The sequence below is a fragment of the Peromyscus eremicus genome, chromosome 11 (assembly GCF_949786415.1).
Source record: "Peromyscus eremicus chromosome 11, PerEre_H2_v1, whole genome shotgun sequence".
Lineage (NCBI taxonomy): Eukaryota > Metazoa > Chordata > Mammalia > Rodentia > Cricetidae > Peromyscus > Peromyscus eremicus.
The window spans coordinates 75,663,172-75,680,800 of record NC_081427.1 but is presented as its reverse complement, the minus strand read 5'-3'; the positions used below and the strand labels follow the sequence as shown (position 1 = coordinate 75,680,800).

Genomic DNA, 17,629 nt, shown 5'->3' with positions numbered 1-17,629 from the left:
ACAAGACAAGAAAATGAAACAAAAGAGATACAAATAAGAAAGGAAGAAATCAAATTATCCCTTTTTACAGATAACATCTTATACTTAGAAGATCCTTAAAAAAATTCATGAAACAATTCTTAGAATAAACACTTTCAGTAAAGTAGAAGGCTATATAACCAACACAAAATCTGCAGCTTTTATATAGACTAACAGCAAATTTGATGAGAAATAAACAAAGAAAAACAACATTCACATTAGATCAAAAAATACTTAGGAAAACCTAACCAAAGAGGTAAAAGAGGCCTACAATGAAAACTTTAAAGTATTAAAACAAAACAATAGAATATAGAATGACCTCCCAATCTCATGGATTCACAAAATTAAAATAATAAAATGGTTATATTACCAAATGCAATGTATAGTTTCAATGTAATGCCTATCAACGTTTCAAACACATTGTTCACAAAACTAGACAACAACATGGGAGAGACTTCTTGAGAAGGATTCAGTTGAAGCAGGACTGGCTTGAGATTAATAAAATTTAATATATAACCTACAAAGTTTCCAAGCAGTAAAAAAAAAATAGAAAGCAATCCTAAAATTCATATGGATGCACAAAAGATCCCAAATGGGAAAAGCAATCCAAAGTAGAAAAAGCAATGCTGAATATATCACAATACTTGATCTCAAATTATACCACAGTGCCATAGTAACAGAAACTGTTATCATCTTGACACAAATACAGGCATGTATGCTAACAGAATAGTACAAAAGACCTAGAAATAAACCCACACAGCTATAACTACCTAAGTCTTGACAAAGGTATCAAAGACATATGGTTATGAACTTGCACTGGGAGGACCCAAGGCTGGCTGGGGGTGGGGGTGGAGCATGTGGAAAGTCATTCATACCAAAGCACAGTGTGCATGTAGAGAATTTATTAAATAGAAAGATGAAGAGAAAGATAGGAAAGAGGAAGAGAGAGGAGGAGAGTGGGGTCAAGGGGTGCACACCTTCTGGGAGTAGAGAGAGAGGGAGGAAAGGGGGAGGTTCCTTTACGTCAGGATATAGGGCAGCCCCAAGGAGCAAGATTTCAAGGGACAGGTCAGAATATTAACACATACACTTGGAAAATGACAACTTTTCAACATATGGAGCAGAGAAAGCTGTATTTTCACTGTAAACATTACTTTTCTGTTGTGATGACAAAACACTATGACCAAAAGTAACTTAGGGAATAAATGGTTGATTTTTTGCTTACATAAGTTCCAGAAGGATAGAGTCTATCCTGCAAGAAGGTATAGCAAAACTGGGGAAAGCATGGTAGCAGGAATAGGAAGCTAGTTGATCACATCTCCATGGACACAGGAAGCAGAAAGACACAACAGGAAGTGGGGCAAAAGTATAAACTTTCAAAGCCCACTTCCATTGACACACTTCCTTCAGCAAAGATCTGCCTCCCATAGGTTCTATAACCTTCCCAAACCAGCAACATCATCTTGGGACCATGTGTGCCAAGCCACCATATCCACACATAGCAGATCAGAGACTTTAAAACTGCTGGAGGAAAACAGGTAAAAAATCCTCTTTGATAGAGACACTGGTAAGGACTTTTAAAAGAACTGTAATATCACAAGAAAAACATGAAGAATTGACATGAGAGGCTGGAGAGATGGCTCAACAGTTAAGAGCACTGACTGCTTTTCCAGAGGACTTGTGTTCAATTCCCAGTACCCACATGGCAGCTCACAGCTATCAGTAACTCCAGTTCCAGGGGACTCGACACTCTCACACAGACATACAAGCAGGTAAAACATCAATGCACATAAAAAATAAGTTATTTTAAAAAAGGGTTACATGAAATTAAGAAGCTTCTGGATGGCAAAGGAAACAAGCAGCAGTGTAAACACACAGTCTAGAGAATGAGCTGCAAAAATTAAATACCAAAATAAACTAGTTCTCAAAAGAAGATACACAATGGTCAATAATTTTTTTAAAAGTATTCAACGTCCTTTAGCATCAGGGAAATGCAAAGTGTAACTTCATTTCTTTTCAACAGTCAGAACGGCTATCATTAAGAAAAGAAATGGAGAGCTGCCTGCATAATCATGTTCATGGCTGTGCTGTTCACAATAAATAGAAACAATCTAGATGTTCACCAACAGATGAATGGATAAAGAAAATGAGTACATGTAAACAATGAAATTTTTTGTTCAAGAAGAAAAATGAAATTATGGCATCTTCAAGAAAATTGATGCAACTGGAAAGCATTATCTAAAAGAGAAGTAAATTACACCCAGAAAGGAAAGTACTACATTTCTTGTATGTGAAATTAAATGTTTGTGTGTAGCGGGGGGAGGAAGTTATCCCCAGAATGGAGGAAGAGCTCTTAAGGAAGGGGAAAAGGAAGGCAATAAAACAAATGGAACATAAAATCAGAAGGAGGAACTACTTGAGGTGGGGAGAAAGGAAACCAGCAAGAGAAGGAAAGGAAAAGGAGAAGGTAGAGGAAGAGGAACAAAGAAAAACAAAATATGCTGTCATATATGCGTGAAAATGCTCTAATGAAACCTGCTATTTTGTATGCTAACTTAAAATTTAAAAGTAAAATAAGATGAGACCATAATAATAAATTTAATAAAAAAATTTTCTCTTTAAAGAATAAAACATTAAGAGTTGAATTGAAAGATGTGATAGTCCCTTTTGTTATATTACAGAATATTATTCTAAACATTTCAAGTCATAAAATTGCATAGTCATACCATTCTATTATGTGTTTAATCATTAAGATAATGTGTTTTTGTAACACAAACCTTGACAAATTACTGTGAGACAGAAACACTAAGCTAGATTAAAAACATGGCTTTGAGTGCAGGAAAGATGGTTTAGTGGATAAATTGCCTGTAGTGCAGGCATGAGGATGTGACTTTGGATCCTCAGCATCTGTGTAAATGTAGGGAGAGGTAGTGTGGATCTGTAATCTCAGAGCGGGAGGGGAGGGGAGACAGCTGAATCACCAGTACTCACTGGTCAGCCAGTCTAGCTGAGCTGATGAACTGCATGCTTGATAAGAGATCTTGCCTCAAAACTATGGTAGAGATGATAACTGACATCAACCTATGTGTATATATCTGCACACACCCACAGGAACACATAACACCACACACATAACATAAATGCATACAATCAAAACACAATAATCATTGCTTTCTCCATAGCTGGAACACTCTCCTACTGCCCCTTTCAGTTTCTGTACCATTACTCTGTTTAAGCATCTTGATTGGGTTCATTTTCATGGCCAATTAAAGAATTAAAAGGCAGGAAAAGTCTCCAGCACAACAGACAGCAGCAGAGAAAAATCTCAGAAATGGCAGAGAAAATCTCAGAAATCTTAGAATCAGCTAGTGAAGAAAGGGCTTTCATGAAAGGTGAAGAAACACACACAGCAATGTACATAGAAAAACCCCTTGCAATGCAATGAGGGGCTCTGGAGCAGAAAGCCAGGCCTCTCTTCTAGGATTGAGGGCCCTAAGGGTCTTTGTGGGATCTTTTCCCCCTAATTCACCAACTTGAATAAAGGCAGGAACTCTGGTAGGCCTGTTAGGCCTTTGAGAGTTGGAGGGAAAGGAAAAATCCTGAAGTTTTCCTCTTTGTTCTTTAGACATTGCTGTGGAATGGTCCTTCTGTATGCTGTGAATATGTGTTGCTCTCATTAGTTGATAAATAAAGCTGTTTTGGCCAACAGCCAGGCAGAATAAGGTTAGGTGGTACAATTAAACTAAAGATGGTGATGAAGAAGGGCAGAGTGGGAGCAGAAGCCAGCCAGCCTCCAAGGAAGCAAGACATGTAGAAAATGAGGTAAAAAGCCACAAACCGCATGGCAAAACATAGACAAATATGGGTTAACTTAAATATAAGAGCTAGCTAGTAATAAGCCTGAGCCATTGACCAAGCATGTATAATATAAACCTCTGATTGGTTATTTAGGAAATGCAGGCGGGAGAGAAACCTCTGTTCACAAGATGTGTGTAAGTCCCTCTCACCTTCTAACTCCTAGTCCTTCAACTCTACATGGCTGAATCTACAAGTGTCCTTGCTTGCTTGTCTGTTTCTTCCTTGATCTTGGTTGTAGATCACCACTTGCTCTGGACATTTCTGGGGTCTAACCTGGAACCCTTCCTTTACCCCATGACCTGCTTGATCTTCCCTAAGACCCAACATTCTGCTGCTGCTTCCCAGTACCCTAGTACCCAAAGCCCAAGTTTTATACTTAACTTCTCTAAGTAACCCCTTAGTTTGAGATAGAGTTTCACTCTGCAGTCCAAACTAATCTAGAGGGATTCACTGTGCTTCTCAGGCTATGTCCTGTTTCAACCTCCCCAAGACTGAAATTATAGGTATAAGTCACTATACTAAACTTCATTGTTTTGTTTTGTGTCATTTTACAAGAGATTTCTTATTTGTTGTGGAGCTCAGTCTCAACAGATTCATGTATAAAACACTCCAGCACCTAAGTCTCAGGGAACATTATGGAAGACAGGGCAGAAAGATTTCAAGAGCCGTAGGATGATGTAGTTCTCTGTGAAACTGTTTAACCTAGTAATGTCAGAAGCTGTATCCATAAAGTCTCACCAACATGACTGCATAAACAGGAGGTGAACAAAGATAATAGACATGCTAAAGTAGACAGAGGCCTCAGCAATACACAAAGAACTCATGCAACTAGGGAGTTCTGAATACAGGAGAAATAGTCTTCCCCTAGAAGAACACACCAATGGGTTACCCAATACAAAATATGTATACATAGTCCTAAATATACATACATACATACATACACATACACATATATGCATGCATGCATGTAACAATGATTAACAAAAAAGAGGCCATGCATTAGAAAGAGATCAAAGAAAGGTTTGTGGAAGGGTTTTTGTGGAGAAAAGGGAAAAGAGGAATATATAATTATATTATAACTTCAAAAATAAAATAAAATCTCTAAAAAAAAATCACATTTTTCTAAGAAAAATACAACTATAAAAACAAACAAACTAATAAAGACAAAAATAATCAACACCAGCAAAAACCATAAGAACCATTAAAAGGGGCTGGAAATTTAGTTCAGAGGTAGGCACTTATCTCTGTTCTGAGGTCCCAGTTTTAGTCTTCAGCATTGAGAAGAAAAAAATGTAGAGAAAAGTGTCATTAACAGAACTAAAATTTGAAACACTTTGCTTTCATCTTCATGCCTTCTGGATTGGAGTGGCTTTTTTATTATTACCATTTTGTCAACTTTTGTTGACTCATATATGCAGATTTGTGTCTGCTAGACCTGGCATCTGAGGACCTAAAAGAATGGGAAAGACTAATGTCTAATGCTGTAGACAACCTTACTTCAATTTCAGCATGCTTCTATACATGAATGAAACAAAGAAAGCATTGATCCAAGGAAGGTTGTTTGAGTTCAGAAAAACATGATCAGAAAAACATGTAAATAAACCAATAAGCACATACTAAACATTACCAGAGCAGCTCTTTCCAAGAACTTTCTCAGGGCAGACCAATTTAAACACAATTGGCTGGCATGTCTGGGAAAGCAGGAAAGCAAAGCAGAAGTCTATATCCAGATTCAGGGTCCACTAACTAGATTGGGTTCTATAGTGATGTTCTGACTTCCAACAAGAATATATATGTTTCATAAATAGAATGGACATGTTTGTCACAGGAGGTACAAAAATGTCCAAGAACAGTCCAAGGAACAAAAGGTACCTAAGGTAAAGAAAGACTTTTTTCCTGGAGCCTCTCTTACAGTGCCGCAAGGCATTGTTCACCATGCGCCATTCTTTGAATCATGTTCTGACTCCATTCTAAGGAAAGGAAAATAAAATTTCCATTATTAGCATGACTTCTGTCATCTGTATGTTATCTAATGCCAGTTTAAAATTCAAATATTATACTCTATAAGTCATGCAGAGTAATTGAAATTATATAATTGTAAGATATTGTTTTTGCTAGAATAGTAGAAATGGCGCACAAAGCTAGCTCAACTATTTTTACTTGTCTTCTTAATATGTGTCTTAGTTACTTTTCTATTGCTGTGAAGAGACAAGATGACCATGGCAACTTAAAGAAGAAAGAGTTTATTGTGGGCTTGCTTATGGTTTTAGAGGGTTAGTCCATGATGACTGCAGTGGGAACCATGGCAGCAGGCAAGCAGATATGGTGATGGAGCAGTAGTTGAGTGTTTATAGGTTGAGATAACAACCATAAGGCAGAGAAAACAAAGGTAATTTGAAAATTTGAGGTTTTGAAACCTCAAAGCATATTCCCAGTGACCCCTCTTCTCCAGAAATGCCACACCTCCTAATTCTTCCCAAACAGTTCCATCAAATGGAGACCAAGTACTCAAACATATGAGCCTGTGGAGGTCAAACCACTACAATATGCTTCTGAAATGTTGCTTTCAGCATGAATGGTTAGCTAATGTAAAGAGGTAATATTATCAGGAAAGAATGAAGTGTTTCTTGTGCATTGGTGCTTCTTACAACTCCAATATTTTCTTCTGTTTCAAAGGAATTTCCAGTTGGGAGTACTTGGCATGGCTCCTGAGGTGAAGAATTTTATGGCTTCCTTGGTATTAGATATAACGTACTGACATTCATCTTGAGTCTTGCTGAACTCCCACATATTATGGGTTAACAGAAATCTGTCCTCTTTGTCATTATAAGTGCTTTCCTTTTTTTAAAAAATGGATCAGCTAACATGCATTTTAGTTCTAGGTACTGTAATAAAATACCATAAACAAGGTGGCTCAGAAACAGTTGAAGTCTGCTTGTCACAGTTATATAGGATGGAAGTCCAAGATTAAGTGTGATCAAACCCTAATGAGGGACTTCTTTTGGGTGGAAGACATCTGTCTTCTCACATGGCAAAAAGAAGGCAAGAAAGCACTTTTGTGTCTTATAAAGATGATAATATTATTCATGACGGCTCTAGCTTCATGAACTAATTTCCTCCCATAGGTTCAGGTTTAGATTTCATCATATGAATTTTTCAAACATATTATATGTACATCCTCTGCTCATGGAATGTTGAGTGGGATTCCACTTACGAAACACAGAACCAAAGAAGTTTATGAAGAATTTTTCAATGATCACAGTAGAGCATTAAAATATGATAAGTAAGGCTTTGTGTGGCTTCACAAGCTGTACACCTAGGAAGTTGGTCCCAAAAGTCTCTGAGAAATTTCATGAGGAAGGCATGATAGTCTTCATCATAACACCTCATTAGAAGGATGAAAAGAGAGAGATTTTCTATAGAGGTGACACTGAAGCAGACATACAAGAATGTGTCAGAATTTGTCAAGCCAAAGGAGAAGAGCATTTATTAGGGTGACAAGGGACACAGAGGAGCCTCAAAGCATTGTGGGTTTGGGGGACATCTTGATGTGGTAGAAATCAGGTGGTACTGAGCAGTAAAGGAAATGGAGACACAGGAAATCCAAAAGGAATATGAGTGCTAAATGGAGAGATTGAAACTTTTGAGAAAGCTATGGCATGTTATGGGAACAATTTAAGTAGGAAAGTTGAAAGATAAGATCCAACAACTCCAAATGGATCTTCAAACTCAGAAACAGCTTGATACCTCTGGAGAGTAGATCACTAATAGTCAGATATGAAAATGGATGCTACCCTTCTTATCCCCTCTTTTCTTTCTTTTCTTAGCCCTACTAATTGCACCCTGCCTCATAAACCTCTTGACTAGATTTCTTCAGTAACAGATCCAAAATATTTCTAACCAAACTCTGAACCAGTTAATATTACAGGATTACCAGCCTCTATTGACAAAGCCAGATCAAGATTGTCCCAAGAACTTTGATGCCACAATTCAGCAGGAAGCAGTCTAACAATAACTTTGCCCCCTTTCCAACACCTAGTTGCTTATTACTAAACAAAAAGGGGGAATGTAGGGAAAAGTGGTGGGCTAAAGAAACCCACCCTGACCCTGGAGCCCAGAACTAGGGAAAGATGGCTAGATAAGGCCAGTGAAAGAAGCACAGTTTGTTTCAGATCAGAGCCATCTCTTCTCCTGGCCAACTGACTTGTGAAACCAACCAATCACAGAGCAGTAAGGTAGCACCCTGGCCCTGGGGCCCAGGACCAGGGAAAGAAATACAGCCTGAGTTTAGGACCTGAGCCAGAGAAATGAACACTTTATCCCCAAACCCAGAACCAAGGAAATATGCTCTGACTCTGAAACTAGTACCAAAGTAACAATCTTGGTCCCTAAAATCAGAGTCAGTGAAAGAAATGTGCCCTGGCCTTAGAAGCAGTATCAAAAAGACAAGAAATGCCAGTGAAAGAAACACAGTTTGTCTCTGGAATCAGGGCCATCTCTGTCCCTAGCCCACAAAACTGGCCAATCCCTGGGCAAAACAAAATCTAACCAACCACTGTTTGACTTCACCCTCCCAAGACATCTATATAAACTGCCCTGCCTGGTCAGTTGTAGTCTGTTCTCTCTACCCTGGTAGAGGCAGCTACTCTCCTGGACTCCTCCTTCCCAAATAAATCTCTTTCTCAAAAGAGTTTTGGGTGTGAAGATCTTCATTCACTGGCATAGAGAAGACCCTTGCTGAGACATCCCATAGTGGACTGAGCAAAAGGATTTGTGTTCCCCAGGGATCCCTCTGAAAATGACATGGGTGATGGGGTCAGAAGAGGATAACTACAGGAAGATACACCGATTTAAAGGCATTGTTGTGCTACAGGAAGGAAGAGACCAGGGCAGGGAGTTATTTAATTTTTTTTGAAAAGATGTAAATTGAGAAAAGTAATAATAAAGATTTAAGATACTAAGTGAAAGATTAACTAAAGCAACATACCAGATAATCATAAAAGTTCTATACAGTTAACTTCCTTTTTAAGATTTATTTTTATTAAAGTGTGTGTATGTGTGTGTGTGTGTGTGTGTGTGTGTGTGTGTGTGTGTGTGCGCCCAGGCTTGCAGAGGCTAGAAGCATTGGTTGGCCCTGGAGCTGGAGTCACAGATGGTTGTGAGCTGGCCAACATGAGTGCAAAGAACCCTATTTGGGTATTCTCTTAGAGCAGTTCATACTCTCTCAAGTGCTGTATTATCACTCCACTCTTTACATATCAACATATGAGTCATTTTCTTCAATGCTTTTAAAAAAACTCTAACAAATACAGCTAAGACATTATTGTTTTTTCTAATTTTGTCTTTATACTATTATTCTTCTTTTGATTCTACTTCACTTTAGTCCCAAGAGTATAAACATCAAAATATTAACATCAAAACATTGGCATCTGTCTTATGGCCTTAATACATGTTAAAGTAGCCATCAGGTGTTTACAAGATAATTGTCCAAAGTTTGACTCAGGTAAACAGTGTTCTAGCCAACTGTGATGCTTTTCTCCAGTGTCCTTTGTTGTTACTGGCTACCAGCAATATATTCATTATTTCAGGATTTTTCTACTTTATAATTGCTCTACTCTACTCCTCTTCTTATTCCTCTCCTCTGCCCTCATTTTCCCCTCCCCATCTTCCCCTTTATTATTCTTTTTCCACCACTTTTTTATGTATTTTCCTCTTCTTTGTTCTTTTTCTTTACTTCATCCCCTCCTTCCCTCCACACATACAGGCTCTATGATTTGTTCTTGTGTCTTTTCTGGTTGTTTTAGCTGAGAAAGAGACATATAATGATACTGTTATTATAAACAATATCTTCCCATATTGTGAGAAAAACATTTCCCTCACCATTCATAACAGTAGATATTCAATATGGGTCTTTTAAAATACCTTATTTTTCATTTATGTTTATGCATGAGTATGTATATACATACACACACACACACACACACACACACACACACACACATATATACATACATATATATGGAAGGTTGTCTGCTCAAACAAAAAGAAAACATTGGATCCTCTGGGTATGGAGTTACAAGAGCTTGTGATCCACTTGAGATGTGGGTTCCAGGAACCAAACTCCAGTGCTCTGGAAGAGAAACAAGTGCACTTAACTGCTAAGCCATCCCTCCAATCCCTCAAATGATTTTTCTGTTGTATTACCAAGAGTTTAACTGCACAGTAAAATCTGTCTACAGTTGACTATGATAGTTTATTTAATATGATCATTTGTCTTTTGTATTTATAATATTAATACATAAATAATGTTAGTTTTAATTAAAACATCTATTTTAAATCACAAATTTTGAAAAGAGCAATTTGCTAGCTTAGAACTTTGCTTCCAATGTAATTTGGTGGTTGGATATTTTTTATTTACTTAACTTTGGAAGGATTCTAAGAATTGAAGTGAATGTTAAATTTCATGCTGATATCCTCAATTTGAATTTGTCTGTACCCATGAGATTTGATTTTTTACTTACATTTCCTTTTCTCTAGTCTTGCCCATCAAAATCTAGTTCAACAGAACAATGCTTTTCTAGGTTATAATGAAGCAAACATAGACAATGATATCTGTGTGTCATGGTAGTTAAAGTGCAAAGCCTGATACAGACGCAGGAAACCATTCTGGGGGTGGGTAGGGGTCCTGGTTAAGTTTGTTCCCCCCTACCTGCTCTGAAAAGTCAGAGAGTTCTTGCAGGTATTGCCTGTTTGTGGTAAAACAGCTTTTCTTTTCTTTCTTTCTTTCTTTCTTTTTTTTTTTTTTTGTTTTTGTTTTTGTTTGTTTGTTTGTTTGTTTTTCAAGACAGGATTTCTCTGTGTAGCTTTGGCCTTTCCTGGATCTCTCTCTGTAGACCAGGCTGGCCTTGAACTCACAAAGATCTGCCTGCCTCTGCCTCCCGAGTGCTGGGATTAAAGGCGTGTGCCACCACTGCCCGGCTTAAAACAGCTTTTCTTAGCTCAAAGACTGAGAAACTCTAATAGAGAATCTTTAACCCTTCCACATATCAATATTAACTAGATCAGTGCTTCTTTAACTTTAATACACTTACGCATTGCCTGGGGGAGATTCACTAAAATGCATATTCTGATTCAGTGAGTCTGAGATCCTACATGACTAACAAGCCCTCACATGATACCAGTGTGGTTCACCAACCACACTTTATATAATAAAGGCTGGGTGATTCACTAATTCAGCTTGCTCTGGAAAAATTGTAAACAGACTTAAGTCATAGAAAATTTCCTCCTCTAAACAATTCATTACCAGAAACAGTAAAGAGTGGCTTCTTTATATTAGAGGTAAAGTCTAACACTCTTCTTTGACTGAATCTGCCTTTGTTCAGGACTTCAAACTGCTGTTCTTGATAACTTTCTAAATTTCTGTTTTAAGATGGTTATAATTGACAGTTGCTCTCATAAGGAACACTTGTCTGGAATTCAGAGAACTATTAGATTTTCTTGTAATCAAGGGAAGACCCTTATGAAAGAGAGGTGATAGCTGATTATTTAGGAAGACTTTTGTGCTAGAATGCACATGATCAAAGAAAGTCATAATCATGGTAAAATTATTATATTCTGCAAGACTTTGGCACGGAGAAGTTATGCTATTAAGAACATCACTTGACCTAATACAAAATATCTTTCTCCCTCAAATTAGGTCTAAAACTTCTGCTCTAACCATCTTAAGATTTAAAACACTTTGAAATAAATAGTTTAGACATTTCATTTTATTTAAATCAGTTTTGTAAGAAAGAAATCGTCAACAAGTTATAATATTGAAAATAAAATGTATCTGTATTCAAACTCAAATATAGAAAATTGGGGTGTTAAAATATCTTATATATATAAGATACTTAGGAAAAATCAAATTTTTTTTGTAATGTCTTTGAAAAGTTGGTTAAACATTTAACAAATTTATTCTAGTAATCTTTATAAGCAACAATTTAGACCTTTGGATATAAATTGAATAACAGAAAATTAATTTAATATTATTTAAAAATATGTTATCTTTGGAAGATAGGTTTGGCACAGTAGTGAGTTTGAATACTGAAAATGAAGAGCTGTTTAACTGTAATATCCAGGGAAGGAAAAAAATGTGTAGAAAGACAAAGTTTTGGAAGCCTCAAGATTCAGTAGGCATTTGAATAAAATCAATTATGATAGTTAATTGTGAAATTTCATTGACAAAGTGTGACTGCCTCACTGCTAAGCAGTGCTAAATCAGGTACTCACAGCTTTCCACACATCAAGCAATCAGTTACTAAACTTCACACCAAACATTTCTTGAAGATTGCACAAAGAAATCACAAAGCACAGTGTGTTGACAGAGAGTGAATGGTTTCATAGTCAATAGCTTGTAGTACATGGTGTTTTACACTGGAGGAAAGGGAAATCAAATTTCATGCTTCAAAGTATAAATTGATTTCACTCTTATGTTCTGATTATAATCATTTTTCTACCTATCCATCTGTAATTTCATACAATTTGTAACAAGCATTTCTTTTTTATTTTTAAATAATTTTTTATTAAGAGATTTTCTATTCATTTTACATACCAACCACAGATTCCCCTGTCCTCCCTCCTCCTGCCAACTCAGCCTTTCCCTAACCCACTCCCCATTCCCACCTCCTCCAAGGCAAGGGGAGTCAGCATAGCCTGGTACATTCAGTTGAGGCAGGTCCAAGCCCCTCCTTCCTGCACCAAGGCTGCGCAAAGTGTCTCACCATAGGCACTAGGTTCCAAAAAGCCAGCTCATGCACTAGGGACAGGTCCTGACCACACTGCCTGGGGGCCCCCTACACAGATCAAGCTATACAGCTATTTTGCTTATCCAGAGGGCCTAGTCTAGTACCATGGGGACTCCTCAGCTATTGGTCCATAGTTCATGCGTTTCCACTAGTTTGGCTAGTTGTCCCTGTATGTTTTCCAGTCATGGTCTCGATATCCCTTGCTCATAGAGTCCCTCCTCTCTCTCATTGATTGGACTCCTGAAACTCTACCTGGGACCCGGCTATGGATCTCTGCATCTGCTTCCATCAGTCACTGGATGAGGGTTCTATGATGACAGTTAGGGTATTTAGCCATCTGATCACCAGAGTATGCCAGCTCAGGCACCCTCTCGGCTATTGCCAGTAGTCTATGGTGGAGTCATCCTTGTAGATTCCTGGGAACCTCCCTTTCACTCTGTTTCTCCTTATTCCCATGGTGTCTTCATTTATCATGGTATATCTTTCCTGGTAACAAACATTTCAATATTAGACTTGGATCATTCTAGTTGTCAGGAATGTCTTTTATGAAGAGAGTATTTAAATTGGTATGGATTTTTTCTATTATAATGGTACAGTTCTTAATTTATAAAAGAAATAATACTTCAGAAATAACAATTGCCTTTAAAGAATTATATACACATGATGGCTTAATCTTGGAACAAATATAAAGACAGCTTAAGTTCTAATCAGGAAAAGCCAGATGAGCTACCTCACTGCCTTCATAACGAGGCACTGTTAACAACACTTGGTGTTTATGATCCTATAGAAAAGATTTGCAAGAAATACCACTAAAATTAGAACTTTTTCTGAACTAGCTAAGCAATACTTCTATAATATTCTTTATTTAGGTGCCATAAATGGAACAAAAGCAGAGTACTCTCATCTTAATGGTATAGGGAATTTGACAATATTGTATTTCACAATCAGAATCTTGTCCCCATTCAAGTGAAACTTAACATTCCCTAAAGTTAAAATCTCTTAGGCTGTGCTCCTTTCAGGAGTTGTACTATAACTAGAATATTACAGAGATGATCAGCATGTCCCTTGTACAAGGATGACACTCAAATTCATGAAGTGTTCCATATTTTTACTCAAAAAATACTTGCAAACTGAATACAAGAACACATCAAAAATTATTCACCATGATCAAATTGACTTCATCCCAGAAATTCATAGATTGTTCAACGTAAATGTAATCTACAGATAAACAGACTGAAAGACAAAAACCATATGATCTAATTAGATGCAGATAAGATCTCAGACAAAATTCAACACCCATTCATGATAAAAGTTCTGGAGAGACTGGAAATAAAAGGGACATGTTTAAACATGATAAAGACAACTTACAACAAGCTTATAATCAATATCAACCTAAATGGAGAGAGACTAAAAGCATTTCCACTAAAATCAGGAACAAGACAAGGTTGTGGACTCTCTCCATATCTATTCAATATTGTATTTGAATTCTTACCTAAAAAATTAAGACAACAGAAGGACATCAAGGAAATACAAAAAGGAAAGGAAGAAGTCAAGGTATCTTTATTTGCAGGTAACATGATAGTATACATAAATGACTCTAAAAAGTCTACTGGGGAACTCCTCCAGCTTATAAACACTTTCATAAAACTAGCAAAAAAGACCTTGGGATAACTCTGACCAACTGAATAAAAGTCCTGTGTAATAAAGACTGTAGGACACTGAGGAAGGAAATTGAAGAAGATGTATTTGTGATACCAGGGACCAAAGACCATAAGGTATGAGTCAGAAAAAGCTGAAGCTACTGACAAAGTTTATTTTAGAGAACTAGCTCAGTTATACCAAGTTACACAAAGAAAGGTTACAGGAGATCAAGGGACACATGTTCCAGAAAATATATCCACAGAAATCAGCAAAATAGAGTCACTAAAAACATTTAATAATGTTCCATTTCTGCTCTAATAAGAATAAACATGTCTTATAAATTGAATTTAAATGTTTAACACAAGAGGCAGATAATCATGTCCAAGAACAAGCCTGGAAGCACAATGCACTTGAGATAAAGACCTTTGAGCCTCTCTCACAGTTCCCAAAGGCATTGTTTACCATGTGTCATTCTTTTGGCCACATTCTGACAGATTAATAGAATTAATATTGTGAAAATAGCAATCCTATCAAAAAACAACCTACAGACTCAATGTAATCCTTATCAAAATTCCAATACAAGTTTTCACAAAATTTGAAAAAAGCAATTTTCAAATTTGTATGAAAACACAAAACTCCAAAATAGCTAAAATAACCTCCCCAAATAAAAGAACTGCTGGAGGTATCACCATCATAAATTTCAATTCTACTACATAGTTACAGTAATAAAAACAGTATAGTATTGGCATAAAAACAGACACATTGATCAATGGAATCAAATTGAAGACTCAGGACACCATATTTTTGACAAAGAAGCCAAAAATACACACTAGAGAAAAGACAGAATATTCAACAAATGGTGCTCATCAAACTGGATGACTGAATGTAGAAGAATGGATATAGATACATATTTATTACCCTATATAAAACTTAATTAATTCTAAATAGACAGAAGACTGATACATAAAACCAGACACCCTGAATCTGGTAGAAGAGAAAATGGGAAATAATCTTGAATTCACTGAAAAGGGGTTTCTGAACAAGGCACTGACAGCACAGGTCAACAATTAATGAATAGGACCTCATGAAACTAAAAAGTATCTAGATGGAAAGAACATTATCATTCAGACAAAATGGCAGCCTACAGAATGGGAAAAGATCTTTACCATTCATATACCTGATAGATGCTTCCTATCTAAAATATATAAAGAAATAAAAAATAACCCTAAATATCAGAAAAACAAATAACACAATTAAAAATGGGTTACAAAAATAAATAGAAAATTCTAAAAAGAGAAAACACAAACAGCTAAGAAACAGAAATATTCAACATCTTTTGGCATCATGGAAATGCAAATTAATACTGCTTTGAGATTTCACCTTACCTCACTCAGAATGGCCAAGATCAATAAAACAAATGACAACACATGCTAGCAAGAGAGTAGGTAAATGGGAACACTTAGCCATTGCTTGCTGAAGTGCAAACATGTATAACCACTATAGAATCAATGTAGTGATCTCCCTCAAGATCCATATATACCACTTTTGAGCATATTCCCAAAGGACTTTACATTTTACTACAGAGATACTTGCTCAACCGTATTCACTGTTGTTTTCTTCATATAGTCAGAAATTAGTAATAGCCTAGATGTCTACCAACAGATGACTTGAAGGTACACAAAGGACTATTATTAAGCTATTAAGAAAAATGAAATTATGACCCCCAAAGACAAACTGTAGCATGAATCTTAAATGGTATTATTAGTAAAAACAAACCCGGAGCAAGGTATTGGGGTGAATGCTGAAAGATCAGAGAAGCAGAACAAGCCACAGTTAACCTCACCCCGCCAATTCCTCAGCTGACCTTGTTTCCTCAAACTGGAAGCCTCTGTGTCCTCATCTGAATGGATCTCAGCTGAACTGCTGCTCAAAAGCCTAAAGACTTAAAAAGGCTCTAGTTCCTGGTCCCCATGCCTTATATACCTTACTGCTTCCTGCCATCACTTCCTGGGTTTAAAGATGTGTATCATCATGCCTGGCTGTTTCCAGTGTGGCTTTGAACTCACAGAGCTCTGGATGGATCTCTGCCTCCTGAATGCTAGGATTAAAGGCGTGTTCTACCACTGCCTAAACCTATGTTTAATATAGTGGCTGTTCTGTTCTCTGACCCCCAGCTAAGTTTATTGGGGTGCACAATATATCAACTACAACAAATACTATTTGTTTTCTCTTATATGTGGATATTAGCTTTTAAGCCTTCAATATGCCTTCTACAATCCCAATCACAAAAGTTAGGAACCTAGTAAGAGAGTTGAGTGGAGGATAGGAACTCCCAAGGAAGAGGAAATAGAAACTTTGTGACCTGTAACCATGAGCTACCTATGAGATATGCTGGTACAGCAGTGGCACAAATGTTATAGGTGTAGCCAACTATTCTCTAGTTGGATTTAAGATCCATTCCATGAAAGGTAATATTTTTATGGAGAGATGGGGAGATATTGGAGTGGAAGAACTAAGTTTGGAGAGAGATGGAAGAAAGGAGTAAGGGAGTGACTACATGGAGAGACAACTAAAAAGTCATTCGAGGGGTTATATGAAAACCTGCTACTATAGAAGCCTCACAAAATATATACATATATAAAAGAAATCTAAATGAAGTCACCAAATAATAGGGGAGACAACACCCCAATTAGACATCTTTTGCCACCAAGTAAAATCTCCAGTGCCAGGAATAGGTTATATCTTGTTGAATCATTGGCCAAAGGGGCCTCACAGAAACTCCTAAACATAGCAGGCTATTACTAAAGCTATTGGTTGCATTCCACAAAGTATCAGTAATGACTTATTGCTAAGGACACTACCTATACAACTCATTGAAAACAAAGAAGTTGAGCTGGGGCCTACCTAGAACCTTCAACCATACTTGCTAGTATTCTACAGAAAGGTTTCCTGCACACTATCAAAGAAGAAAGGCAATCATCAACTCAGCTATAAACTTTGTGACCTATAACCATGAGCTACCTATGAGATATGCTGGTACAACAGTGGCACAAATGTTGTAGGTGCAACCAACTACTCTCTAGTTGGATTTAAGATCCATTCCATGAAATGTAATCCATTGCTATGGTGGTCTGTGACTGGATAGGCCACGGACCTAGGGGAAAATCAAATACCTTTCCTCTGCTGTAGGAATACAGCAACAACATGATTTTTAATGACATTCTGCTATACCCATAGCTCAGTGATTTACTCAGCCATCATCAGACACTTTCTTCCAGTAGATAAGAACTAACACAGACCCACAACTGGACAATGTTCAGGTAGTA

The 17,629-nt window shown here is 37.1% G+C and overlaps 1 pseudogene; it reads left to right on the top strand.

The window, feature by feature from the left end:
* The first annotated feature begins 13,671 nt into the window (after window positions 1-13,671).
* Window positions 13,672-13,772, top strand: LOC131922074 (U6 spliceosomal RNA; annotated as a pseudogene).
* Window positions 13,773-17,629: the final 3,857 nt, after the last annotated feature.